The 11,006-nt window shown below is 37.0% G+C and overlaps 1 pseudogene; it reads right to left on the bottom strand.

The window, feature by feature from the left end:
* Nucleotides 1-6,419: 6,419 nt before the first annotated feature.
* On the bottom strand, nucleotides 6,420-7,406 carry LOC116907333 (annotated as a pseudogene).
* Nucleotides 7,407-11,006: the final 3,600 nt, after the last annotated feature.

The following is an 11,006-nucleotide window of genomic DNA, read 5'->3' as shown; positions in this document are numbered from 1 at the left end:
ATTATAGTCATGATTACACAAATACTAGTAATTACAGATATGAAAAGGAACTTCCAGCAGGCCATCATTAACACGGAAGTTGTAAAGCATGGATTAAGTGGTAATATGCATATAATCTCAGTGCTCAAAGAGACGAAGTTAAGAGGATCAAATTTTATAGCCACCCCCGAGCTGCACATTGGTATCTTTCTCTAGGCAAAGCAAGACATAGAGAAAGGTTATTGAATATCGGAAATATTGAGCAAAGAAGTTATGTGAACAAAAAGTATGCTTATTTATCTATAATATGACAGTATATAGTGATATGTGTATCATTTATTTAAAGTGTACCACAGTCTCTATTTAATGTGTACCATAACTGTTTTATTATTAGTTGTCCAGAATATGAAACTTAGAGGACAAGAGTCAAAACCTGCAGAAGCCAGACTCAAACCCAGACCTATTTCACTGGTGTTTCAATTTGACCGCACTAAATGAGGGCATGAAGAAATAGGATCAAGGAACTCCCAACTAACACCAATTGCTATTTCACCTAACATTGATCAAATATTGACCCACTTTCTCCTATATTTATCATTAGACAGGAAGACAAGAAGAATCATCCTATCCAATGAACATGAAAGCATTTTCTTTAAGACTTGTTATGAATTATACTACAAATTGTTCATGGAACTTAGATTAGTTATAAATATGTATAAATTGAGCCTCACAATAAAAGGGGAATAAGAAAGAAAGAAAAGGCTCGTGTTTATCCTGTCATCAGGATAAATTGTCTTTCTGTTGTTTGATATCACCAAGATTTTTATTGTGCTTCTTTACATCCATTATTTTCCCTTGCAATGCCTCAGTTCAAGTCCATATGCACATCCTTTGGCTTAAACTTCTCCCATACCAAAGCCATTCCTCTTCCTCATCAAGATCCTTGCAGCCTCTAAAACTCTGCTAGGTTGTCTGCCTAGATGTTCTGCGGGCAACCCTGTATTCAGTCAAGTCACCTGCCACCTCCTCAGAAAGAGCCCCTCCTAACAGTCAGCAAAAGAACAGAAAACAGTTATTCTCAGTACAGTTGCATTCTTCCAAGAATTCTTGCATCGTTCCTTCCATACAAATTCACAGATACTAACATTAATATTCTGTACCCTTCTGAGGTCACAAGTATCATGAGCTTCTTCTAAACTACATTATTTATTGGTTATTTTGTTTATTTACATTTCAAATGTTATCCCCCTCCTTCCCGGTTTCCCCTCTGAAAACTCCCCATTGCACTCAGCCTATGCCTGCTTCCACAAGGGTGCTCCCTCATCCACCCACCCACTCCTGCCCCACCGCCCTATCATTCTCTACACTGGGGCATCAAGCCTTCAGAGGACCAAAGGGTCCCTCCTCCCCATCGATGTAACAAGGTCATCCTCTGCTACAAATCGCTGGAGCCATGGTTGCTCCAAATGTATACTGTTTGGTTGGTGGTTTTTGTCCGTACAGGAGCTCTGGGGGTCTGGTTGGTTGATGCTGTTGTTGTTCTATGAGATGGCAAACCCCTTCTGCTCCTTCAGTCATCTCCCTGACTCCTCCGTTTGGGTCCCTGTGTGCACTCCGACGGTTGGCTGCAAGCATCCACATCTGTATCTGTAAGGCTCTGACAGAGCCTCTCAGGAGACATCCATATCAGGCTCCTCTTATCAAGCACTTCTTGACATCAACAAGTGTCTGAGTTTGGTGACTGTATATGGGATGGATCCCCAGGTGGGGCAGTCTCTGGAAGACCTTTCCTTTAGTCTCAGCTTCACAATTTGTCCCTATATTTCCTATAGACAGCAGCAATTGGCTGGTCCCGTTCCTCAAGGGGGGGGGGCATGCTTAACCTCTGAATATGGTCTCTAGACTCTCTCTCCCCTTTGTTGGGTTTTTCAGTTAAGGTCATTCATATTACGTCCTGGGAACCTCTTGCTTTTCTGGCAACTGGAACTTTCTGGTGGCTACCCCCAGTTCCCCATCCAGCATTGATAAACACCTCTGTTCAATTTCCCTGACCCTCTGTACCTCTTGCCCATCTCTTCCTGTACATGCAATCCTGCCCCCATTTTTTCCCTCACCCTTTCTCTTCTCCCAAGCACCTCCACTCTGGACTTCCTGTGATTATTTTGTTCCCCCTTCTAAGTAGAACTGAGGCAACCACACTTTGGTCTTCCTTTCTTGACTTCATGGCTGTAAGTTGTATCTTAGGTATTCCCTAGCTTTTTAATATCTACTTGTCAGTGAAAGCATACCATGTGTGTTCTTTTGTGACTGGTTTACCTCACTCAGGATGATAATTTCTAATCCCATCCATTTGCCTAAGAATTTCATGAAGTCATTGTTTTTAGGGGCTGAGTACTACTCCATTGTGTAAATGTACCACATTTTCTGTATTCATTCTTCTGTTGAGGGATACTGGGCTGTTTCCAGCTTCTGACTATTATAAGTAAGATTGTTGTGGACATAGTGGAGCATGTGTCCTTGTTACATGTTGGAGCATCTTTTGGGTATATGCCCAGGACTTATATAGCTGGGTTGTCAGGTAGTACTAGGTTCAGTTTTCTGAGGAACCACCAGACTGATTTCCAGAGTGGTTGTACCAGTCTGCAACCCCACCTCTTTCTCCACATCTTGCCAGCACCTGCTGTCACCTGAGCTTTTCATCTTAGCCATTCTGACTGGTGTGAGGTGGATTCTCAGAGTCATTTGGATTTGCATTTCCCTGGTGTCTATGAATGTTGAGCACTTCCTTAAGTGCATCTCAGCCAGTAGATATTCCTCAGTTGAGAATTCTGTTTCACTCTGTAGCCCATTTTTAATAGGGAAGTTTGGTTCTCTGGTGTTTAATTTCTTGAGTTTTCCCCTGTGCCCAAGTTTTCAAGGCTCTTCCTCACTTTCTTTTCTATTAGATTTAGTATATCTTGTTTTATGTGCTGGTCTTTGATCTACTTGAACTTGAGTTTTGTACAAGGAAGTAAGAATGGATCAATATGCATTCTTCTAAATGCAGACTGCTAGGTGAGCCAGCACTATTTGTTGTAAATGCTGTCTTTTTTCCACTGGATGGTTTTAGCTTCTTTGTCAAAAAATCAAGTTACTATAGGTACATGTGTTAATTTCTATGTCTTCAATTCTTTTCCATTGATTTACTTGCCTGTCTCTGAACCAATACCATGCAATTCTCATCACTATTGCTGTATAATATAAACTTTACTCCCCAGAAGTTCTTTTATTGTTTTAGAATAGTTTTTCACTATCCTTAGTTCTTTGTTATTCCAAACGAATTTGAGAATTGCCTAGATTAATGTATGATTTTCCTGGAGAGATACCAGGTATCAAAGTTAAATCAAGATCAAATAAACCATCTAAACTGTCCCATAATCCCCATAAAAGAAGCAGTTATTAGGCGTCTCCCAACAAAAGGACCAGATGGTTTAGTGCAGAATTCTATCAGACTTTTCAAAGAAGATGTAATTCCATTACTTCAAACTATTCCATAAAATAGAAACAGAAGGAACACGACTCAATTCTTTCAGTAAAGTTACACTGATACCTAAATCACAGAAAGACCCAGCAAAGAATGAGAACTACAGACCAATTTCCCTTAAAAATATACAAACAAAAATACTCAATAAAATTCTTTCATATAGAATCCAAGAACATATAAAAACAATCATCCACCATGATCGAGCAGGCTTCTTCCCAGGAATGCAGGAATAGTTCAAAGTATGTAAATTCATCAATGTAATCCACTATATAAACAGACTCAAAGGAAAAAAATATAATTATCTCACTAGATGCTGAAAAGCCTTTGACAAAATACAATACCCATTCAGGCTAAAAATACTGGAGAGATCAGGAATTCAAGGCTCATACCTAAATATAATAAAAGCAATATACAGCAAACCAATAGATAATGTCAAACTAAATGGAGAGACACTCAAATCAATCCCATGAAAATTAGAGACAAGACAAGGCTTCCCACTCTCTCCCTAGCTATTCAATATAGTTCTAGAAGCTCTAGTCAGAGCAATTAGACAACAGAAGGAGACCAAAGGGATACAAATTGGGATGGATAGTCAAGATATCTATTTTGGCAAGTGATGTGATAGTATGCACAAGCAACCCAAAAGTTTCTACCAGAGAGTTCCCAGCTAAAAAACAACTGCAGCAAAGTGGCTGGATATAAGTTAGCTCAAACCAAATCAGTAGCCTTCTTCTACTCAGGAGGATAAAAGAGTCAGAAAGGGAAATTAGGAAAAACACCCTTCAAGGTAATAGTCAAAATAATATAAAATATCTTGGTGGATTCTACCAAGCAAATTATGACAAGAACTTCAAATCCCTGAAGAAAGAAATCAAAGACCTCCGAAGATGGAAAGATCTCCCATGCTCATGGATTGGCAAAGTTAATACAGTAAAAATGGCCATCTTACCAAAGGTAATCATAGAGTCAATAGGATTCCCATCAAAATTCCTACTTAATTCTTCATAGGAGTTAGAAAGAACAATTCTTAAATTTATTTGGGTAACAATAAACTATATTTTTTAATGTTTGACCAAAATCCAGATATCTTGATGTCCAAAATAAGAAAGGCTCTCAGTTTATTTTTTTTTAATGTTCCATCATTATATATAGAATAATTTATGACTGATGAAAATAAAATCATAAAGAAAAGTATCAAGTGCCAATAAATGGTGGTAATATAATTTTATTTGAGGTAAACTAGATAACTTTAACGATAACTAGTAAGCTTGTTTAGTCAAGTTCTTTGCAATGAAAGACATAGAAGGTCCTATGTTCACATGCCTACCTTCAAGTCCATGAGGAAAGTTAATATAAGCTCCTGTTTTTGAATGACCAAACAGTTTCTTCACAGTAGACTCATCAACCTCCTTGCAAACTTGTCTTAGATTATAGAAAAAGACAAAATTGATAGGGCCATTTCCCTCAATCCTTCATCTTTTTGAGAAACAAATGACAGTTTCATAATGAAATCCAGTTATTGACTGAACAAAATCAAATTATTTGTCTATAAGACTATGGAAATAAGTATCTCCGTGGCTCTACAACATTAAATTTCTAGATGTACTCTAATCAAAGATACTACCATTGTGCTTATGATGTAGTTCAGTGAAAGAATCTTAGTATTAATGACACCCTAAATATGAATAAACATCACACACACACACACACGCACGCACACACACACACACACACACACACACACACAGCAAAGATATATAAAAAGGCACATGTTAAAAAAATGTGATTTCACCATTTCTGGAGCAATATCATTAAGTGTTTTCTATCAAATTTCTTGCATTTTAAGAGTAGGTTACTGTACTGAGAGATTAAGTAAACTATTCAAAAGAATTCTCAATACTGAAAACAAGTAACATACATTTTAGAAATTATAGAGTAAATCATTCTCTCTCTCACTTAAAGTAGCAGGGTCAATCATCCTTCCCTCGCTTCTGAATATTTTTTACTTTAAGCCGATAATATTTTAATGAGAGTAATGGACTAAAATAATAATGATGAAGATAGATGTCAAGATGGGTATTAAAATCAGTTGGCACTCAGAAGCTATATTTCAATTTCAGTCCAAAATCCTACAGGAGTAGAAATACTAATACTGGTATTTTTGCTGTCAAAATTGCTGACATTCCCAATGAATTTAAGTAGAAAAGCAACACTACTCATTTGAAAAATCATCTAAAACTTTCATCACCAGAATAAAGATGAAAAGAAATTAATTGCACAAATATATATGAAATGACAGGACTGGGAAAAAGTTCAAAATATTATTAAATCTAGACCCTCTCTCACAGAACTTAGAACTACATGAATATGCTTTATATTGAGTAATTATTGATAAGCGTTTACAAATAAAAACAAAAATTAAACATGGAACACAAATATTTTCAGTGAAATCTTCTTTACATTATTCTACTTACTTTTTGTCAATATTTCCCAAGAATGTTGTATATTATTTTGCATTTTTCCTTTTCAGAAAGAACTGAGACATATAATTAATTTATATAAACCTTTAATAGCTAATTACATATCACAATAAACCAACAACTTTTTTTTGTGTGACATTTCAGAGAAACAATGGCAAACTTATAATTTACCCCAAATGTGGTAAAATGATATATCAGTAAATGATTCCCAAGTCTAGTCTTATGGATCAATGAACTTACTAAAGCCACTTCTGAGCACGTGTAAATTTATCCTAAATTGACTGAATTTGCCACAATAGTAAAACAATTTGATTCCATATTCTACCACATTTATTTGATTTGGAGCTGTTTTTGGACTTGTTTTGCCATTGAAACTTTTTCAAAACTGTGGTTCAAATCCAAGGCTTATGTTTATAAAACAAATGCTCTGCCATGAGTTATTCCTTCCAGTAATAGTAAATATGACATACCAAAAGTATTCCTCTCAACAAGTACAGGATTTTTCTTAGATAAAGATGTTTCTTCGTTTTTCTCAGTGCAATGTGTGGACATCCTTATTCCTTAAACTGTAGATGAAAGTGATTCAACATCGGCCCATAATGGTATAAAATATGGTAGATACTTTATCATCAATCTACAGATGCACTAGAAGGTTTAAGATACATGAAATGCTGAAGCCTATAGAAAAGAGAAACAGCTAGTGACATGGAGCCACATGTACTAAAATGCTTTTGATCTACCTTTCTGCAGAACGAATGTTGAGGATGTTGGAAAAAGAATCAAGGTAAGAAATAAAACAGTCAGGCTGGGGTATTACATTGACACCACAACAATGAAAAACCACCAGCTCATTGGGTGAGGTGCTTGTGCAAGAGAGCTTCTGAGAGGAGGCACACATGTAGGGAAGGAGATGTTTCCCACAGAAGGTCAGGCTAGCATGCTACCAGTATGGGGCTATGGCACCCACAAGCCCCACTCAACATACACTCCCACCATCATCAAATGGCACACCTGATGGACATGGTGACCCAAAGCAGGGCCACAGATGGCAGCATTATCTGTCAGAGGCCATTGCTGGGCAGAACGTAACATTCATCAATAACAAAGAAGCAGGAAGAAAAGAGCTGAGTCATGCACTCAGCATGAGATGCTGGTTCTGCTTCAAAAACCCACCAGCATTCTGGGGTTATGACAGTGGAGGCAGAGAAATCAATGAAGAAAGGTTGAAGAGAAAGTAGTACATGGGGGTGCAGGTGAGGATTCAAAACAATCAGAACGATTGCCCAGGTTCCCAAATTACAGAGACCACATAGATTCCCCAAGAAGAGGAAGAAGAGAGGCAGTTGGAGCTCACAAGGTGTTAGCCCAGCAGAACAAACCTTCACAGAAGAGTCATTGCTGAAGGCCATTCTTCCCAAAGTCATGTCTAAGAGAATAGTAAAAATAGTAACATTAGAATAAAAATCCTAGCCTTCTCCCACCAATTTCTTTAAAATAAACCAAACACCAGAATGGAAGGATAAAAAGCAATCCCATCTGTCTTACTAATTGGTTTTCAATATCTATGAGACTTGTTGTACCAAATGAAACAAAAAATATGGACAGGCCATTTTGGGAACATTATTCAGGGTACTAATGATCATTCTTGCTTCTGTAGCATCTCTGTTCTACTTTCTACCTTGACAATTACTCCTCCCAAGGATAGTCTCAAAAGAAGGAATACAAGTAGCATCAGAGACTTAAAGGCTTCACTGGTGTACTTTAAGGAAAGGAAAATCAAACAAGCAAGTATGCTTCAATACTTACTCTTTGTACATGGGGACCTCAAAAGGAATTTACCAATTCTTTCTTTCAATACCTTATATTGGCAAGTACTGTGTCATTGGAGAACTGTAAAGGTGTATAGCTAGGGAAAAAAGAACAAAAAATTAAATGTTGTTACTACATTTGTCTTTGTGGTGATGAGAATATTAAATTTGGACTCATGAAGTCAGACCTGTCATTCTCCAGATTAAGAAAAGCCATTAGATTCTAAGATTATCATTTTTTGCGGTGGCTTTTCCAAGAACTTCTCTAGTCCTGAGGTTAAAAATAGTTTCTACTGATATCTCAAGAGCCTGTTGATTAGACCCAGAGAGTTTTATGTGTTTGTAATCTTTGGAGACCTGATTAAAGATTGAAAAGCTTCTTGTTTCCCAAATTTTTCCCTAGAGATCAGACTTTGTTGATGTGGATCTTGCAAGACTAATTCAGTAATTTATCTCTATTGCCATATTGGAGTCAAACAGCTTTGTTTTATTTTTATTGTTTAGAAATATATGTGTGTGTGTGTGTGTGTGTGTGTGTGTGTATAGTGAAATATATATTAAATGTGTTTTGACCATTCACCTCATATTCCTTCCTTTCTAAGAATCCCTCCCCCATTCCTCCTTTCAAATATCCCTTTATTTTCTTTCTTTTTTCTTTCTATTTTTACCCCTCTAAAGCCCATTCAGCACTGCCATATGTAATGGTACCTATGGGATTCAACTACCCCTCCTAGGGCCATTCAAATGTTTTTGAAATAATTCTGGTTCTTCCAGTAACCATCAATCATCAATAGTTTCTCGGCTAGAGATAGAAATTTATGACCATATTCTCTTTCAATGATCCCTGTGATTTGCTTGACTTTACACAGGTTTTATATATGCTATCACGATGACTGTGGATTTATATGATCAGTGAACCTAAGGAGTTCCCAAAACATTGCTTTAGTGTATTTATCTATCACCCTGTCTCAAAACAATTCTTTCTATTCCTATTCACCTTTTATGATTTCTGTATTTGGGTGAAGGGATGAGGTCGACATAGGATTTGAATATGCCTGATTCTTCATCACTGCCTAGTTCTAGTTATGGATATTTGTGTTACTCATTGTCTCCTGCCAAAAGATGCATCTTTCATGAAGAAGAGAGATTTACTAATCTACAGGTATAATGTATAATGAAAATTTATTAAGAGTTTACTCAGTTTAATACTATATCCACAGGAGAAAAACAGTCTTAAGTACTTCATCAGGGCCTGTGACCTATCTATTCTCTAGTTGGCTATGAGAACCATGTTAATTCTGTCTATGAAGCAAGCCTGAAATATGAACAGAAAGTGGTTGATTACTCTAACAACACTTATACCAAGTATGGCATAAGAGTGTGTATCCTGCCACTCAGCCTTTATTGTAGCTTTCAGAATTCACAGCTATGTAAAATTGATTATTACTATTCACCTGTGATGGCATGCCTAGATATTAAGCATTATAGAAGCTAGACAATAAAGATAAAGCTTGTGGGCAGATACAAGATTTATTTCTACTTTATGACTTGAATGTATAGTATCTTCAGCAACATTATCTCACCATCAAGTTATGGGCATAATCATCAAATAATGACAATAGTGTGTACTATTGGGTGTAGGGCTATGAAATACAATCAAAACAACTCCAAGGGTAGCTCCATCCTGCTTTTGGTTTTATTAGACACCTTATGGTATCTAGAGACATTGTCCTCACAAATTACAGGTAATTCACTAAAACCCAATTTTATTATGAGAAAAGTTTGCAAAGCTTGCACAGTAGGATGTTTGGCACATAATTTCAAAGATCCTTAATTTAATTATCCCTCTCAAACTTGATTTTGATTTTGCGTCTTCCTATCTCCTTTCCTATTCAATCCTTCCTACTTTGTTATTCTCCAGTCTTCCTTGATATCACCAGTGCTCTGGATTTACATATTTATTCTGGCTGATGCAGAAACTCTCCAAATAGAGGTTATGAAATGCTGTCATATATATATGATTTCCATACTTTGATCAATAGGTGAACTTACATGCTTGTTTTAGACTTGCTTTTCACATATCACACATACTTCTTAATCTAAGTCCATAGCATTAAGTACTGTTTTCTTTCAGAAATTAATTAAAAGCACTATTTTATTTCCAAAATTTCTGGGTCTGATGCCTTTTCCACCCTGATGTTCGCACTTGACATCTCCTTTGAAAATGCAGATTCTGGTCCCCACATTGATCTGAATAGAAAACACTAGGGACAGAGCAGAGAGTCTTGGACTCAATTCCCCTGAGACAATGATACCACAAAACCTGGATTCACCTCCCCAACCCTACCACTGAGCTATAAACTATTGTTTCTTTTTTTTTCTTTCTTTCTTTCTTTCTTTCTTTCTTTCTTTCTTTCTTTCTTTCTTTCTTTTCTTTCTTTCTTTCTTTCTTTCTTTCCTTTTTAGATCTTATTTTTTATTAGATATATTTCTTTATTTATATTTCCAAATGTTACCCTTCTCTTAGCTTCTTCAGTCCGGTAAACTCCCTATCCCTCCCTCCTCCTATGGATGGGTGCCTCCATCCACCTCTCTTACCATTTCCCCCTTCCAACATTCCCCAAATAAGGTCCAACTTGGAACTATGACTTCCCTTCCACTGGTGCTCAAACAAGGCTATTCTCTGCTACATATGCAGTTGGAACACTGGGTCAGTCCATGTATAGTCTTTGGGTAGTGGTTTAGTCCCTGGAAGCTCTGGTTGGTTGGCATTGTTGTTCTTATGGGGTTGCAACCCCCTTCAGCTCTTTTAATCCTTCCTCTAAGTTCCCCAAAGTTCAGTGGTTTGCTGCTAGCATTGACCTCTGGATTTGACATACTCTGGATGTGTATCTCAGGAGAGATCTATATCCTATCCCTTTCAGTATGTTTTTGGCTTCATCAATCCTACCTAGTTTTGGTGGCTGTATATATATATATATATGGACCACATGTGGGGAAGGCTCTGAATGGGCATTCCTTCAGTCTCTACTCCAAACTTGTCTTCATATCCCTCTTCTATGGATATTTTTGTTCCCTTTAGAAGGTGGAGCATCCCATTTTGGTCATCCTGTGGCTTGTGGATTGCACTTGGGTAATCTTTTAGCTTTGGGCTAATATCCACGCATAACAGTAAATACCAAGTGTTTCGTTTAACTCTGTACCACATTTTTAATA

The sequence above is a fragment of the Rattus rattus genome, chromosome 8 (genome assembly GCF_011064425.1).
Source record: "Rattus rattus isolate New Zealand chromosome 8, Rrattus_CSIRO_v1, whole genome shotgun sequence".
Lineage (NCBI taxonomy): Eukaryota > Metazoa > Chordata > Mammalia > Rodentia > Muridae > Rattus > Rattus rattus.
Note: the sequence above shows the minus strand (reverse complement) of the source record. Positions and strands in the feature narration are given on the sequence as shown.